Source organism: Tamandua tetradactyla, chromosome 22 (assembly GCF_023851605.1).
Source record: "Tamandua tetradactyla isolate mTamTet1 chromosome 22, mTamTet1.pri, whole genome shotgun sequence".
Classification (NCBI taxonomy): Eukaryota; Metazoa; Chordata; class Mammalia; order Pilosa; family Myrmecophagidae; genus Tamandua; species Tamandua tetradactyla.
The window spans coordinates 26,726,996-26,743,292 of NC_135348.1; the positions used below are offsets into that span (position 1 = coordinate 26,726,996).

Genomic DNA, 16,297 nt, shown 5'->3' on the forward strand with positions numbered 1-16,297 from the left:
TTAGTATAAACTTCTACATTTTGTACTGCAGGAATAGCAGTACCTAAGAAAGTTCCAAAGAAAAGAGAAAAGAGGGGAAAAGCTTTTGGAAAAAAAAAAGCGAGAACAGTGTAATCTTTTGAAAAATCGTGTATATGCTGCTGACATGCTAAACTTGCCATGTGTGTGATTTGCTAATTCTGTGCTGAATATCATTATTAATATTTTTAGGACTGCTCACACGGGGGTAGAGCAACAAACAGAGAAGGAGTTGCAGAGGCATCTTAAAATATGAGAAAGATGTCACCAGCATAGATGCGGTTTTGGTCCTGAAACAAATGAAAATACAAAGGGCCAAGCAGTCTCAGGTAAGGATCTGTCGCTGACATTTTTGAATGTCTTACTGGGTAGAATAGTGTCCCCCCAGCCAACTCCCTAATTTGTGTTCACCCAAAACCTTAGAATGGGACTTTACACTAAAATTCAGTTCTTTGCAGATGTAATTAGTTAAGGTGAGGTCATACTGCAGTAAGGTGGGCCTACTAAGAACTCGTGTCCTTATAAAAAGATGGAAATGTGTGAACACAGGCACAGAGGGAAAATGCCCAGGTGAAGTTGGAGGCAGAGATTGGAGTTATGCCATCACAAACTAAGGGCTGCCAGGAGCTGAAAGGGGAAGGAAGGGACCTTCCCTAGAGCCTTCAAAGGGAGTATGCCCTGTCAACACCTTGACTGCAGACTTCTGGCCTCCAGAACTGTGAGAGAATAAATTCTCTTGTCTTAAACTACTCAGTTTGCGGGAATAGGTATTGGCAGCTGTAGGAGACTAAGGCAGGTGGCTATTCAAGAAAACATTTCCAAGCCCCTTCTCCATTATTCACTTCATGCTAAAAGGCCTGAAATTTTTCTTTTTCTTCCCCCAACTGGGGCAGCTATGTAACCTGGTCTGGCCAATGAGATGCAAGGAGAGGCTGCTGTGAAGTTATGAGGAAAGATTCTTTCTCCTGGTTACTCTCTCTTCACAGAGTGAGGAGGAAACCTCAGCTGACTGTGGCCCGTGCTGCCTGTCTTTGTACATGGGTACGTGAGCTGAGGCTGCTGGGAGCATGATGGGCATTTGGGTAAGTCCTGAGAACTGCAAAGAGACACCGCCCCAGAAACCTGACTTCATGAGTCACTGAACGCACATAAGCAGCCACCTACAGCCAAAGTTCTTGTTATGTGAGAAAAATGTCCTCCTCCTCTTTAAATAACTTACGGTCAGTCAGTTATTTGGAGCAGAAGTCATTCCTAATGGATTTGGAATTATTTGGAATGCTTGTGAACGAAGGGAAAAAGAAAACTTGGATGGTAACCAGAGGTGACAGCAGGGCCAAGGGATGTCTGCTTGGTCTACTTACTTAGCTTTGTTTTGTCTCCCAAGAAAAAGAACGTCAGAGCAGGCATCTGGGACCCCATCTTTCTGACCTGTTGAGCAAACGCTGTAGCGGATTCCGGTATATTTTGTCATACCAAGAAGAATTCTGGCTCAAGAGGGATTCGTGTCTCATCTTTCTCTGGGGACTTGGCAATGGGTGAGGGTTGAGTAGCAACTACAGGGCTCTGTCCTGATAGCTATTGACAGCTATTGCTCTTCCTGAGATTACGGAAGATAGCATTATTGCCTAAGGTCCAGGCTAATGCTGCCTAAATAAAGAAATTCTGTTTCAGACATCTCCAAAAGCAGAGTTTCTATAACCTTCCTAAATACTTCTTTGCAAGTGGTCAGTTGAATAGATACACTGGGGCAAAATACTATGGTTCCGTTTGAAAAGTTTAAAGTCATCAATTCCCCCAAAACCTTAATTACCATACTTGCTATTGTATTTATTATTTATAAGCACCATAACAGCATGAGATTCTTTTTGGTAAATGGAACATAAAAGTAAATGAAAGCAGACAAAAAGCCTTTTGCTCTAAACCAGTTATCAGCATAACACCTCCTGATCTCTTCAGGGTATCAATTAAATGAGTTGAACAGTTAAGATGATAAAGTGCCAGGACTCTTAATTTATTCTGTTCCATTAATTTTCTTCTATAATGTCAGAGAAAACAGAGCAAGAAGTGAATGTGATAAATAATATATCCAGGAAAGAGAATGTCAGTGCCTGCCTCAGGATTGCGGAAATACATTTAAAGAAAAATTCGCTTCCGAGGGGAGTTTGACATTAGGATAACAAAATACCCTATGCCATAGTTTCTGCCCTGATATTAATATACATCCAAGACTGTGCTGAGAGAGAGACAGGGGTTGGGGAGGGAGTTCAAATTTACTTTCCTATACCAATGCACCTCATCTGCAATTTTGAAACTGTGCACTCTCAGACCCTGCATTCTCAGTACAACATGAACTCGGATTTAGGATGTATCAGAACGGAGCAGCAGAGAGCCAGGACTAGCTTTTCCTGTCTTTATAGTGGGTACATGGAAAGGAACTAGACACATATTTCAAAGTGAGCATTTGTTCTTTTCTTTTTCACAGGAGTGTGCAGTACTTAAGTCTAGGATACTAACGCTTTTGTGAAATTTCTTGTTCTAAGTGTAGATTGCTTTTAAAGATATTGCAGAATTAAAACTTTTGGATCTTGATTTTTTTTTTTTTACTAATTTACAACAGAAGTCAAGCCAGCAGGCATGAGAACTTTTAGAAAAGAAAACTTGAGAGACGAAGAAGTTTTGAGTAAGTGATGCAAAATACAAGACCCTGGATGAGCAATTTCACCTGCGATAAAGATGAAGGTCTAGAAAATATTTATACATTCGATTCCTTGAAGACACTAAATTTTTTTTTTTTTTTTTACATGGGCAGGCACTGGGAATCAAACCCGGGTCCTCAGGCTTGGCAGGCAAGCATTCGTACCTGCTGAGCCACCGTGGCCCGCCCAAGACACTAAAAATTTAACCCATAGCTATGGGTAGTGAAGACACTTTGTCACCAGATTTTTCCTATTTTGTGCTTTCTTGTTCAATTGAGTATTTGTAGAGCTTGTTCATAAGAATAAACTGTAAGATTATTCTTTAAATGTAATCATTAATTTGATACTACTATACTACTCATTTAGTTTTTCACAAAGATTGTACTTATTTATTATTTTTATATGAACCTGAACTTTAAAATATTTATTCCATTGACTATTGATTTAATCATGGTGTTTGTATGGTTGTATTATTTCAATTTTTTTAAAAAGCACCTCTTTTTCCCCCTGTAGCAATTCTGGACCAAGATAAAAGCAAATGAAAATTGATCAAGAAAATGCTTTTCTCCCATCTAAAGTTACTTACCTTATGGTGGATATCTGTCAATATAAATGACCACCCTCCCCACGCCCACACACACACCTTCCCCTTCACTCACCTCCTCGGAACCGGATGAAGGGATTTACCTAATTCATGAATGTGAGCAGGGAGGTGAGATGTATAGCTTGGCCTCTGCCTCCTCTATTCCCTCTGGGATCCAGCTGCCCAAGAGATCACACATTCTTTTCTAATTGTCCAGTTATAAGTTTGGGAGGGTCAGGCTTCCACATTGGAGGTGCTGGAGTGGCAGCTCTTCAGTACTGTCAAAATGACCAGATGGGAAAGTTAGTCCAATTCTGAGGTTCAATATTCCAAAGTCCGTTTTGCAACGGACCAAGCCATATACTCAAACTGAACTTTCCTATTACTAAATCTCATGCTCTGAGTGGGATCAGACTTAACTCCTTCGTCTTATCTCTCATTGGATCTAAGCTCAAGTGGGAAAGAAGGCTGTGATATATTATAACAGCAATCAAAGCAGAGCTGTTTTAGAAGCAATGTAAAATCTGAACTTTTCTTCCTTAATCATCCTACTTTAGTTTCTCACCGCTTTCCACTACCTGAAATTATCTCATTAATTTATTTACTTGATAACTGTCTTCTCCTCTCACTAGCACCAGGTTAGCAGGGACTTTTCCTGTTCTCTTTCTGCCATTGTTTTTCCAGCCCAATAACAGGGCCTGGAAAAATAACAGAAGCCCAATAAATTTGTGATGAATGGAGAGATTAAGCAACTTCCTAAACTTGGACAGCTAGCAGATCTAACTCATGGAGTCTGGCTCCAGTCTAAGCTGTATAGCTTGAAGACTCTAATGCTTTAATTTCCACCTTTAGTGCTCTGACCAGACAATGCCAAACTGCCTACTTTGATATTGGCAGCAGTTTCTCAAACAGCCCTTCTAATCTGGGCTAGCTACCATTATCAGGCAAGAAATTCTTAGCAGGAGGTAATTTAAAAGGACCTGGAACTGGGTGCACAGGTGGTTCAGTTGTAGAATGCTTGCCTTCCATGTGGGAGACCCAGGTTTGATTCCCCGACCATGCACTCCCGCCACACACCCCCCCCAAAAAAAGTACCTGGTACTACAGTGTTATTTCCTGCCAAGACGCCAAGACTACTGTCTCAGAGCTATTGCTTGTAACATCAGCATTTAGGAGGACAGATGCCGTTTTTTCCCATATAGGGTCCCAGATAACCACTCAGACAACTGAGATTGTAGATTTCATGCAGAAAGGGCTATTCTTAGTACAGCTGTATTCCCTTCCATCTTTATCACAGATTGACTCATTCTGACCTGGGTTCATCTCTGTTAAGTAGGATTTTGCTGCAGGCAGCAAGAAATACTTTCATCAACATTATCTAATTTCTCTTCCACTCCCCCAACACTGCAGTCTCTGTCAGTTTAGTCTTTCAAGATATAGCAAGGATCATTGAGCCAAGGGTTTTGCCACTCCATAGCCAGGGCCATGAGCTTTTCAACCAATAATATCTGATTCCTTGTATCTACTACCCACCCATTCCACCAAGTCAGTGTCATATGACCCAGTTCTGTTAAACGCTGTACCTCACTTTTTGTTTTAGGACTAAGTCGAATTGCAAGCAACAGAAAACCCCAAACTAACAGGGGCTTAAACAAAATAGAAATGCATTTCTCTCTCAGGCAAAAGGAGGTTGTTCTAGTTTACTAGCTGCCAGAATGAGATATACCGGAAACAGAATGGTTTTGCAAGTTTACAGTTTGAAGGCTGTGAAAATGTCCCCATTAGCAAGCTTATAAAAATGTCTAAATTAAGGCAAAAACCGCACTCAAGAAAGGCTGATGAAGTTCAGGGTCTCTGTCTCAACTGGAGAGGCACGTGGTGAACAAGGTGGCATCTGCTAGCTTTCTCTCCAGGCTTCTTGTTTCATGAAGCTCCCCCTGGAGTGTTTTCCTTCTTCATCTCCAAGGGTTCCTGGCTGCATGTGCTTTCATGTTTCTCATGACTCTCCCATAGCTCTTGGGACTCTAAAAGGGACTCTCTGCAAAATGCTTCCTCTTTTAAAGAATTCCAATAAACTAATCAAGACATACCCGGATTGGGTGGAGTCACAACTCCATGGAAGTCATCTAATCAAAAGTTACCACCCACAATTGGGTGGGTCACATCTCCATGGGAACAATCAAAAAGCTTCCAGATAGAAATATTGGATGAGGATTAAAGTACATGACTTTTCTGGGGTCCACCACAGATTCAAACCAGCACAGAAGTGGACCAGAGCTAATGTGGCACTCACTGTTGCTGACAAATGGGTTTCTCTGTCTCATTGCTCTCTTGTGCATTGTCCCAACCCTATGACTCAAGATGGTGTAAACTGCATTACAGACAGCAAGATAAAGGAGAACATAGAAGGGAGGCACTCAGCACATGCCAGCTGTCTCTTTAAAAAGGTAACTAGGAGCTCTAACAAAATACTTGTATGTACATCCTTGTACCCAGTACTTAGTCAGGTGGCCACACCTTACTGTCAGGGAGGGTAGGAAAAATAAGCTAATTTTGGACAGCATGTGCCCAGGTAGCAATCCCATCATTACTGAAGAATAGTGGGCAAATGGTTACTGGAGACAATCATCAATCTGCTGCACAGATATCTCCAAGATACAATTGTTAAGTAAGAACAACTATTTGTGGAAGAGTATTGTTCTAGTTTGCTAGGTGCCCGAATGCAATGCACTAGAAATGGAATGGCTTTTTAAAAGACAAATTTAATAAGTTACTAGTTTACAGTTCTAAGGCTGTGAAATTGTCTGAATTAAAACAAGTCTATAGAAATGTCCAATCTAAGATATCCAGGGAAAGATACATTGGCTCCAGAAGGCCGATGACGTTCAGTGTTTTTCTCTCAGCTGGAAGGCACATAGCGAACATGGTGGCATCTGCTAGCTTTCTCTCCAGGCCTCTTGCTTCATGAAGTTCCCTGCGAGGTGTTTTCCTTCTTCATCTCCAAAGGTCACTGGCTGGTGAACTCTGTGGTTCATTAGTCACTCTGCGGTGGTTTGCGGCTCCTCATTCTCAAAAGGAACCCTCTTCAAACTGTCTCCTCTTTTATAGGATTCCAGTAAACTAATCAAGACTCATGTAGAATGGATGAAGGCATATCTCCATCTAATCAAGTTTAATACCCACAATTGACTGAGTCACATCTCTGTGGAGATACTTAATCCAGTTTCCAATTTATAGTACTGAATAGGGATTAGAAAAACCCATTGCTCTCACGAGATCGATTTAGGATTAAAACATGGCTTTTCTAGGTACATAAATCTTTTCAAACCAGCACAAATATGCATATGATTTTTTCCTGTAAATCACACAAACAGAGACATAACCCAACTCCACAAAACTACATTTATAAAATCATAAGAAAAGGAATGAGAAAATCGATACCGAACTGATAACAGTGGTTGTATATGGGGAGATTTATGGGATGAGACACTGGTGCTTGAAGGTGAACTTTCACTTCTTACTCTAAGTATTTCTAAAATGTCAAATCTTCTGTAGTGAAAATGCATTTTTTGCATTAATTAAAAATGTAGAGAAATAAGATGTCATGCAGCTGTAAATAGAAGGCTTGTGCATGGTAACTAAGCTCACTGCAACAGGGCACAGTGATGAAGTACTGGCTATGGAGCCAGAAGATCCTGACAATCATCGATCAGCTGTCAAATTCCTTAACCTCACTGTTCCTCAGTTTCCTTTCCTGTCAAACGGGCCCAACAGTGTCTATGTTTCAGAATTGTGGTGGGGCACGTTTAAAGTAATGTTTGTAAAGTACTCAGTACTGATCCTTCATTTTGCCTATCTATGGCTTCACATTTTAGAGCATATAGTGTATGTATAATAAAAATAAACACATATTAAAAATGTATTAAAGACATCCACTAGGAAGCAAGTATGTAAGCCATCACTTTGAAGGTAACAGGTGATAACTGCTTAAGGAGGAAATGATTTCCACATCAGGGTTAAGTTGAAGAAAACGGAAAGCAGGGTATAAATTTAGCCACTACAGACAAGGCAGTGTCTGAGTGGAGGTAACCTCTCTTCTGCAAACCGTGCCCTCAGTATCATTTTGTTTTAAGGTAAAATGAATATCCCAATCTTCACAAATCCAGCTCTTGTGCCCAATATAATCAAGTGACCCATGTGAGTGCTGTTTTCTTGGGCTCATGAGAAAGCAACTCCAATTCTGAAAGTTCAGAGTTGGCACCAGGAGCACATAGCTTACTAGCTTGAGGAAGGTACAGTTGGGTCACATCTCACACAGAGGATGATCCTTTTAATCACCCACAGAGCATAGCAAGCATGTGGGTAGGGGAAGTGGCCTGGTAGAGTCAATGACTGGCCACAAACTTTTACCTCTATCTACATCCACACTCTTCGAACGGTCTTACCATGGGCACGGTTACTTTCCTGCTACTTGACTCTGGGCTTGGCTATGTGACTTGCCTTGGATAATAAAATATGGACAGAACCTCTGTGCCAGTTCCAAGCCTAGGCCTGAAGATGTCCCCTGAGTTTTCAGTTGTCCCTTTGTACTTCTGCCATTACCATGAGGAGCACAAGTACCCAGTTAGCAAATGGTCCTCGGAGAAGGGCAAGAAGTACAGTGAGCAGTCACCCCAGCTGACCCACGGTCTGAGACGGAGGATCCCCAAATGACATCAAATTCATGAGAGAGAAATAACAGTATATTGTTGTATGCCATGGAGATTTTGTGGCTTTTTGCTAGAGAGCATTATTGTGGCAGTAGCTAATTAAAACATTAATCCAGTAGTAAAGCATAAATGTAATTGTATAGTGTTTACAGTATTAGACACTGTATACAAAAGAGCAAATAAGAAAAATGTACTCTAAGTATCTTAACTCACTCTAATTAGGGCTATATGCTCACATGAAAAGAGGCACCTGAGCACGGCTGGCACAATTCCCATGGGTAACAAGCTTTGCAAGAGGCATAGGGAAGTATATGAAATCTGAAAAACTTATTGGCTCCAAAAGTTATCTGGCTCCAAAACATAGAAAAAACTCAACAACATCTCATTACATTTCTACAAAATAAAACTTCATGTCAACTAGTCAACTGCAATTCAATTTAGTTCTTTTATAGTCATGTATAAATTGTATTTAATGTGGAATGGGAATACATTTGAATGAATTCAACCTGAGGTGGGATGGAGCCACAAAAGTCAGCATCCATCCCTGTACCCAGAAAATGTCTTAAAACAGCTTTCAGAGGCATGTGGAAACTGATACCAATTGAGGAAATAGCAGATTCAATTCTCCCATTTTGTGCCCCTTTACTAGCAAGTGGTGATTGAATGGGCAGAACCCCATTTCTCTCTGTCTCTCTCTCAACCTCTTCCTCTCTGAATTCACTAGTGAAATTCCACTATAAGTTTCCACTCATGCAGACCACTGTAAATGGGGATAATCTCTCCCAGGAGGCACCGCTGTTAGTGGACAGAGCCCTGGAAAGCCTTCGAAGATCTAGGTGGAAGTTCAACTTAGTACTGGAAAGGCCCTGCTTCCAGGAATTTGCCTGGATGGGGGAAAAGGGGAGCCTGCCTTTTGTAACCCTCCCTCCCTCAAACCAGTCTTTAGAGCCTTGTGTTCGAAATTCTTTCTCCTTGCTTCCTAAACTAACTAGGTGTGTGCTTATCGTAACATTTACTGGACTATATTGAAATCACATTTTAGTTATTTGTCTCCTCCAGTAGACAGACTGTTGCTTCCCTGAACAGGATCACGTCTTATTCTTTGTATTTCAGCTTCTTGCATAGTGCTCAGTATAATAATAGCATTAATAAGTGTTATGGACTAAAAATCACCCTGGATGCCTCGTATCTTGGACGTAAATCTATCCATCTGGGTGGAGGTAGTCACGGTGGATGTACACTGCTGACCCTTTGATATCCCCACCCCTGACATTCAGGTTTTTGCAATAGCAGACGTTTGATATTGACATATTATTGTCAAGTTTTCATTTGCTTTCAGTGGCTCGTTCCAAAATGAGACTGTTTAATGACTTCTTTGGTATTCCCCTATGGAAGCCTACCCAAGATTTCCATTATAAAAGATGCACAATTTTGGAAATCAGAATTTAAAAATATGATCTTAGAAAAAACCTTGCCATTTTTTTCTACTTTAATGATAGATTGCCCTTTGCAGAGACAGAAAAATAAAACCCTCATAGATTTCACTTTCCTAAGCAGAAGAGAAGCTATATAAAATTAACAGAAATAAGGCAGGCCATGGTGGCTCAGCAGGCAGAGTTCTAGCCTGCCATGCTGGAGACCTAGGTCTGATTTCCAGTGCCTGCCCAAGAAGAAAAAAAAAATAACAGAAATAAAAAGTGCAAATTAAGGAAATTAGTTTTTAATTATTTTTTGACCTGTTGTGTAAAAAATGGGTTTTGACAGCTCTTATAATATAGAGGCAACCTTCAGCCATTCAAGCATTATATGGTGATTCATTTCACAATAAAAAATCATCTGCAGGTGCTTCCAGACATGGAGTAAATGCCATTTATGTGCAAAGTTCCTCAAAAGAACTGAGGAGATTCTGGTTCCTTGATCGAAAGCACATTCATCAACATGTGGTAAAACATCTGACTTAGAGCTGTTACAAATATTTATAATAATGGAATATATTGTTTAACACGATGAAGCCTGAAAAGGCTCATTAACTCTAAATTTGATTCAGCATCTCCATTTCTTTTCATTTGCAGATTCATGATTCCATAGTTCTGTAATATTAACTTAATTATATGACCAGTGAACCATCTCTAAATCTAGATTCATGTTTAGTTCAGTGTAAAATAAATATTAATGTTGGGATTCTTGTTTCTAAAAGGCATTACTGAACAAGTCTATCCATTCCCTTCATTTTTTCTTCTTGGGATTCCTAGACTAAAGCAAGAATTTCAAACTACAGAGTCATGGAATTTTAAGGTCAAAGGACCTGTGAATTCACAAAGATTAAAAAAATGTGTTAAATGACCCATGACTGTGATAGGCCAAATTGTTCTTGTAGAGTTACCAGAACTATCATCACTTTTATAGGCTTAAAAAGAATTATAGGCTTAAAAAGAATTGAATGGGGAGGTGTTACAGTGGCTCAGTAGCAGAATTTTCACCTGCTATGCTTGAGAACCCGGGTTCAATTTCCAGAGCCTGCCCATACCAAAAAAAAAAAAAAAAAAAAAAGGATTGAGTGACAAATATTGCAACAAAACTAAGGCTAGACCCGCAATGTGAAAATCAGTAAAAGAATGAACAATTAGAAGGCTAAATATAATGACTTGGATAAAGTAGATTTAAGTCTGAATAGCTCACCCAAAGGAAAATGAGAAGATTACCAAGCATGGGGGAAATTTATTTTAAAACTTCTCTATGCTCATTCAAGCCCTGTCATGAATCCCATGCCAGACTTCCTGCTTTAAAATTAAACATTAACTTTTTTATTTTGATGTTTGTACCTCTTCCTACTATAAGTATACAGTGACCATCTACTCAAAATGTAAGTCTTCTGTATTTCCTTCCTCAGTGAATTACTTTGCTTCCTTACCAAATTATAGGAACCAAAAACTTACCTAAGAAGTCATTATCTATTGATATTTTTGCTTTCCCTTGAGTTTATACACTTTTAGATTATATCTAAAGTTTTTTATTATTATTGCTTGCAAAGACATCTTATATAAAGTAATATACTTTCATATTTATAGCAGTATATAATGACGGCACTTGGGATAAGATTCATCAGCACTGAAAACAGCATATCTGGGAAGGCCACGGTGGCTCAGTGGGCAGCGTTCTCACCTGCCATGCCGGAGACCCAGATTTGATTCCTGGTGCCTGCCCATGCTAAAAAGTAAAACAGCATTTCCCCGGTAATGCAGCTATCAAATTATTTACTACAGGTCAGTTCCTTCCAGCTGGCTGCATTCCATACCTATTCTTGTAACAATTGGTTTGCCTTAGTCAGATAATCTATGGGAATTTTCAAACTTTCTTTTTCTTTTCTTTATCTTACAAGTAAGTACCTGCAAGTTCTGACCAGTGGTCGCAGAACAGTGATTTTCCAAATTATAGCCTGCATCAAAATAACCTGTCAGACTTATTAAAATCCACATTGCTGGGCCAGCTCTGTAAGTCTGGGGTGGAGCCCAAGAATTTGCATTTCTAACAAGGTGCCCAGTGCTGCTGTTCTGAGGCTGATCTGGAACCGAGCTTTGGGAATTACTACTGTAAAACATTTGGAAACAGGGGAGCTACACTACCAAGGGTTGTTGCAGAAGGTCCACAATTGTTGCAGATCAGAACAGATGAAAGTAGTTGGGAAGTTAAAAACAACTATTTGCATTTAACTAAGGCTGAAATCAATCACAAAAATTTTAATAAAACAAGAAACTCGGAGTTGGAATAGCTTTTAAAGGCTGAAAGGTCTTAAGCTTCTTGAAGCTGCCATCAAAGCTACCCCCACAGTGTCTGCCACCTTGGCAACTCCAAACATGGCACATGAACTTTGTCCTACTCACTTTTCAAAGATATTTTGATTAGCTTTGACTTAGCTTTTCTAGACTGTCACTTTAGAAGCTCACATTCTTTTATAAAGCTCACTGTTTTCTTTTTATTTCCAAGCTATAGTTAAAAATTAAAATTCTGTGCCCAGTCTTAATGTGGTTTTCCCCAACAGTGTACAGCTTTACCGGAATGATTTGTGATCAAATCCTTGGGATTCTTTCTGCTTTTATATTTTCCTTTCTTGACTCAGGGCCTCTGGAATAGAAGGAAAAAAAAATGTGAGGCTTGGATGGGTTTGTTTTCCCAGCTCCCCTTCATTGCAAATGTCCAGAACACTGAATTAGCTAACAGAGAATAGAGTGTTATCGGTCCAGAAATAGAAAACAGTTCTCTGAATTATGTACAGTTATCTCAATTGTCCCCATTCATATCTTGAGTCATTTATTTAAGGAAGTGATATATTTAAAAAGGCATCTAGCTCTCCAGAACATCAACTAGTTCCATTCTCTTATCCCATATTGACAGTCCCTTCTGACATGAAAAAGTTAGTATGGGCATAGTTCAAATACCCCTAAAGAGTGGGAGAAAGATCATAGGTGATGGTGGAGTTATACAGAGAAGGTAGGATTTGACAAATGAATATGATTGCTGAATCGTTATACTTACATTTCTTTAAGTCTGTAGTATCATAGAGCAGCTAGAAGTAAAAACCTAAAATTGTGGAATTGTAATCCATACCAAACTCTGAAATCTGTTCTACAAATTGTGATTTGCTTTGAAACATATTGCTTTTTTGTAAAAATAAATAAACAAAGCATTGCAATATTTAAAAAGAGAGAGAAAGAAAGATCTAAGACTATAAACAATGGATTACAGCATTGTTTATATATTAAAAATTGAAAACAAGCAAAATGTCCATCAGGAGGAGAATGGTTAAATAAATTATGGTCTATACATGTTATAGAATACAATGTACAATTAAAGGAATTAATAACATCTTCATGTACTGACATAAAATGCTGTCATGTCATACTTTTAAGTGAGAAAAGCAAGTTACTGAGCTATGTGTATTGTACAACCCCATTTATGTTTACACACAAACACATTCACACACACACAGTTGTCTATATGAGGAGATGGGGGAGCAAAGATAGCGATCTGGAGGTTTGTTGGTCACGGTTGACAAGTTCACACAGTAATAAACAAACAATACCCCAAGCACGGTGACAAACGTGGCAAAGTTTTATAACAAAAGTGGGCTAGTGGTCAAGCAAGGGTCAGGGACCTCCCAGGGCAGAGCTCTTCCATGAGGTGACTCAGGAATCCATGTGGCTTCTATCTGGAGGTTCCCTTATCTACCTCTCTGGAGTTGGAAGATAAAGATGCAAGAGGCCACCAGAGCTCAACTGCCTTGACTAGAAGTGACATACACTACTCCATGCCCTTGGCATTGCTTAGTTGCATAGCCTCAACCAAGCTGCAAAGAAGGTTTGCAAACATAGCAGAGCATATGAATAGTTGGTAAAAACCATCTCCGCTGCAGGAAGGCAGCCTACATATAGTGAAGAACTGTGCCTTTGGGGAAGGAAGCACTGTGGTAAAGAAGATCAAGCCAGACTTCCTTTTTTCTATATACACTTCTGTACAGTTTGAACTTTACAAATAAAATCCCTATAATGCTTGTAATCACACCCAGGCACCAAAAACTAGATGGGGGATGGGGTATTAGGAAATGGGGTCCGAATAATTTGTCTCTCAGTTCATTTTACTTTACTCGATATTCCTTAATGTGTATCTTTTATCTGGCACATAAAAAGTTGCGAATCCTCTAACCATAAAAGTAACTCACGAATGGAATGAAAGAAAATGAAGGAGAGCTGTATTTTAATACTAAGAGGTTGCCATGTGCCAGGATCTAAGTGTTTTGCATGTATGCAGTTTTATTTTTGCAGCAATACTCTAAGACATTATTATTATACAGATGAAAAAACAGGTGCAGAAATGTGAACTAAGTATCCCAAGAACCTGAAGCTGAAAATAATAATGTGAAATAGCAAACTATAATGATGTTAAGTGATATGGGACAGAAGATGCATGTTTTAGTCACCATTAACTATAAAAACTGCCTAACTCCAAAGCAATGCACTAATAGACGACCAGGGGCTCATCCATGAGTAGGTGACATGTGAGAAAGCCACATTCGTCAAGGAGAGAAGGTCAGAGTATCAATATTTTGAAGGATTTTGAAAATGAAGACTTAATGAAGGTTTTATACATATCACTGCACTAGGACCAGTACAAAGAAAGGCTGATTGTTGGGAAGGGATCTTCTGTAACTTTGACCCTCTTCAGGTGCCTTGTACTCTCCACCCAAAGAGACCTCCTGTTTCCCTTTCCTGCTGTTAACATCTGAAGTGATGTTAAAAACCAATTCACAAGAAGTAGATATGGCTTTTTTCCAAAGTGCATTTTTATATTCCACTCAATATTAACAGATGCTATGTGAAAAATAAAAGCACAACAAAAGTGGGCTAGTGGTCAAAGCAAAGGTCAGCAAATTATGGGCCAATTCAGCCTGCTGCCTGTTTTGGTACAGCTTGCAAGTTACATATGAAACACATATGGCTCTGAGTTTTCATATTTTAAAATAGTTGGGGGAAAAAAAATCAAAAGAAGAATAATATCTCATGACTTGTGAAAATTATATGAATTTTAAATAAAGTTTTATTGGAACACAGTCACATCGGCTCATTTACATATTGTCCATAGCAGCTTCAGTTCAGGAAGACAACGGCAGAGTTGAGTGGTGGCAACAGAGACCCAGGTTGGCCCACAAAGCCTAAAATATTTACTATCTCACCCTTTACAGTAAAGGTTTGCTAACCTCTGGTCAGAAGATTTCAAAACAGCTAGTGGAACATAGTATTACCCACTGTTAATTTGTTGTTGAACTTATCTCCATTTGAAATGCTAATCTGGCTTTGCAGCTCCAAAAATAGGCTATAGTTTGCAGCATTTCCTACTTGACTGAGGAAGGTACATCTGTATGGGATGTTTCAAGACATATATTTTAAGAAATACCAATTTGGGCAATGCTATCCAGGCCCCGGCACTCAAAATGGAACAGAAACTTAACGAAAGGAAGAAAGAATTAATGAAGACATTTCTGATATCTGTGAATGAACTGGAAGAGCAGTCCAGGGGAAAAAAAGGTTTGAGTTTTATGCCTCTCAAATTATACCCTCAGATAATATAGATAACTCTTCATCAGAAATAAAGCAATGGGGGAAAAAAACACGAAACTTTAAAGAAAGAAACTTATGAGCTAACAAAATAATCCCACCAATTTTACATTATAAATGAGAAATGGCAATTATAAATAACGGGACCCATCACAGGAAAAAAAAATGGCTTTGTCAGTTCAGCAGAATGTCCCCATAAGATTAATGTTAAATACACAGACTGAGCACTCTATACTTGTAATTCCTAAAGCTTTGGAAATAGTCAGTAAATATTCTATAATAGTGACCATCATCATTTCGCTTGGGATTTTAAGACACAATCAGGCTATTTGCTCTGAGACTAACAAATTCTCCTTTTGTGAAATAATAGTGACCTCCAGTGGTTGGCTTCTCATATAACTTTATATTTTCTCAACCTCCCCTGCAAAAAGATTACAGGAATGATATACACACTTTCCTGATTTTAAACATTAGTCCATTTGTTTTGCAAGTCTATATTTTTGAGTGTATATTACGTCTTTGGTGCTGTTCTGAGCTTTAGGAGGGGAGAATGGAAAGAGCAGGGCGAAGGGTCGGAAAACCTGTGTCATAGAGTAAATTCAAGAACTTAAAAGTACTTGTTCTAGTTTGTGAGCTGCTGGAATGCAAAATACCAGAAACAGAACGGCTTTCCAAAGGGAGAATTTAATGAGTCACTGGTTTACAGTTCTAAGGCCGAGAAAATGTCCCAATTAAAACAAGTCTATAGAAATGTCCAATCAAAGGCATCCAGGGAAAGATACCTTGGTTCAAGAAGGCCGATGAAGTTCAGGGTTTCTCTCTCAAGTGAGAAGGCACATGGCGAACACAGTCAGGGCTTCTCTCTCGGCTGGAACGGCACATGGCGAATATGGCGTCATCTGCTAACTTTCTTTCCTGGCTTCCAGTTTCATGAAGCTCCCCCAGAGGCGTTTTCCTTCTTCATCTCCAAAGGTCGCTGGTTGGTGGCTCTCTGCTTCGTAGAGTTGCTCTCTCTGAATCTCTCATTCTCCAAAATATTTCCTCTTTTATAGGACTCCAATAAACCAATCGAGACCCACCCAAATTGGTGGAGACGTGTCATCCCTTAATCCAGTTTAACAACCATTCTTGACTAAATCACATCATCCAGGGAGATGATCTGATTACAGCTTCAAACATACA

General features: G+C 39.4%; 1 long non-coding RNA gene across 1 annotated transcript in view; it reads right to left on the reverse strand.

Moving 5' to 3' along the window:
• Window positions 1–3,385: 3,385 nt before the first annotated feature.
• LOC143666289 (uncharacterized) overlaps window positions 3,386–16,297 on the reverse strand; it is a 51,943-nt gene continuing 39,031 nt past the window's right edge. The window contains exons 2-3 of the long non-coding RNA XR_013167507.1: window positions 12,059–12,128; window positions 3,386–3,575 (exon numbers count right to left, since the gene is read on the reverse strand). This is a non-coding gene — a long non-coding RNA (uncharacterized LOC143666289). The remainder of the gene's footprint in view (window positions 3,576–12,058; window positions 12,129–16,297) is intronic.